This window comes from Balaenoptera acutorostrata, chromosome 11 (genome assembly GCF_949987535.1).
Source record: "Balaenoptera acutorostrata chromosome 11, mBalAcu1.1, whole genome shotgun sequence".
Taxonomy (NCBI): Eukaryota; Metazoa; Chordata; class Mammalia; order Artiodactyla; family Balaenopteridae; genus Balaenoptera; species Balaenoptera acutorostrata.
The window spans coordinates 13,436,692-13,438,755 of NC_080074.1; the positions used below are offsets into that span (position 1 = coordinate 13,436,692).

The following is a 2,064-nucleotide window of genomic DNA, read 5'->3' on the forward strand; positions in this document are numbered from 1 at the left end:
ATATTTAGAGATTATAGAGAAAAATCATACGATTTTCTCAATAGGGAATGAAAACACAGTGGATAAAGATGAATACGCATAGGGACAAAAATTCTTAGCAATTAAATTAGAAGAGAACTTTATTTCATAAAGTGAGTCTGTATAAAACCTGCAGAAATTGTCATAATTATTGGGCAAAACATTAGAATCTCGTGCCCTATCACATCAGAAATATAACAGGGCTGTCTGCTAGCGCTGCTTCTATCGGAGGTCCTCGTCAGGGCACAGTATTGCTGCGTTGCTCAAGGTGCATTACTAAGTAAATGGTGTTCCCTAGAGTCCTACAGCACTCAGCCTGTATGGCATTGCATTGAGGTCTTATTAGCAGAACTAGAAAAGAAACAAAAAATATTAGGGTTGAAAACTTTCCTAATTCCCAGATACTATGGTTGCATATGTAGAAAATCCAAGAGAATCTACAAGCAAATTATTAAAATTAATAAGCACATTTTCCAAGTTGTCTGGACATAAAATAATCATACAAAAGATATTTGTTTTCCTATACACCAGCAACAAATGGTTAATTAGATAATGATTATTTACAAGGCAGAAAAACGATTAGCTACACAGAGGAAAAAAAATCTAAAGAAAGTGTGCAAGACCTTTATGATGAATATTATGACATAGTATTGTTATAAAACATTGTATAGGACTTCCCTGGTGGTCCAGTGGTTAAGACTCTGCGCTCTCACTGCCGAGGGCCCAGGTTCAATCCCTGGTCAGGGAACAAAGATCCCACAAGCCGTGTGGCAGTTTGTGTAAATTACATACAAAAATGGGAAAATAGCCTGTGTATCCTGATAACATTAAGATTACAAAGCTGTCTCTTATGCCCAAATATGTGTAAATGTTCAAATAATTCTAGCAAAAATCCCAACAGGGTTATCTGTGGACTTTAACAAATTGATTCTAAAATTTATTTGGAAAATTGATGGGCCAAAAATAGCCAATTTCTTTTTGAGAGAGAAAAATCTGGTGAGGAGACATGCCCTATCAAATATCAAAAATAAATTCTATAAACACATAATATTTTTAAAATATGGCTTTTAAAAGGAATAGACAAATCAAACAATAGACTAGGATAAAGAGCCTGGGAACAAAACTGCATAAATAGAAACTTAACAAATTAAAATAGGCATTGCAGACCAGTGGAAAAAGGAAAGTTTACTGAGTGAAAGGTGTGGGGCTATTTGATTACGTATAGGAGGAAAATGGATTTCTAACTCATTCATATATAAAAATATATTCCAGGTGAACTCAAGACTTAAATATAACAAGCAATCTTTTTAATCTTTAAAAAAAAAATTGAGAAGGCTATCTATATAAACTTATGGTAGCAAAGTTTTATTTTAATAAAACACAAAAACATAGAGCATAAAGAAAAGTTACCTTATACTACATTAAAATCAATAATTTTATAAATCAAAGCTTATGTAAATAAGTATAAAGATAGACCACAAATTGGTAGAAGATACCTGCAATTCAATATGATCAATAAGAATTACTAACTAGAACATATAAGAAATCCCTTAGCAATAAAAAGATAAATTAACCAATAAAATGTTAATTTACAGAGGAAATAACAAAATACCCCCCAAAATATAAAAAGATACTCTATTTCACCAATATTCAGGGAAATGAAAATTAAACATACGAGATACCCTTTCATACCTACCAGTTAAGCAAAATTTAAAAAATATGACAATACTAAGTATTGTGAGGATGTGGATAAATGGGAACTCATATGCTGCGGTGAGGTTGAAAATTGTTTCGAACACTTTGGTGAACAATGTGACAATATCTATTATAGACAAAGATGAACATACTTGATGACCCAGCAATTCCAGTTGTGATTATAAATCAGAACACCAAAAACAAAACATCAAAGGGAAAGAAAAATAAGGCATATTGGATTGGTCTAAAGAAGAAACAAGTACGGAAAAAGTCAACTCTGAGGAGAAGCAACTACTGATGTTAAAGCTAGTTCTCCCACAGAAACTCCGAAGAAATGCCGAGCTAAGAGTG

The 2,064-nt window shown here is 32.6% G+C and overlaps 1 non-coding gene across 1 annotated transcript; it reads left to right on the top strand.

The window, feature by feature from the left end:
- The first annotated feature begins 693 nt into the window (after nucleotides 1-693).
- On the top strand, nucleotides 694-766 carry TRNAE-CUC (transfer RNA glutamic acid (anticodon CUC)). Its single transcript has one exon. It is a non-coding gene; the product is annotated as a tRNA-Glu (tRNA).
- The last annotated feature ends 1,298 nt before the right edge of the window (nucleotides 767-2,064 follow it).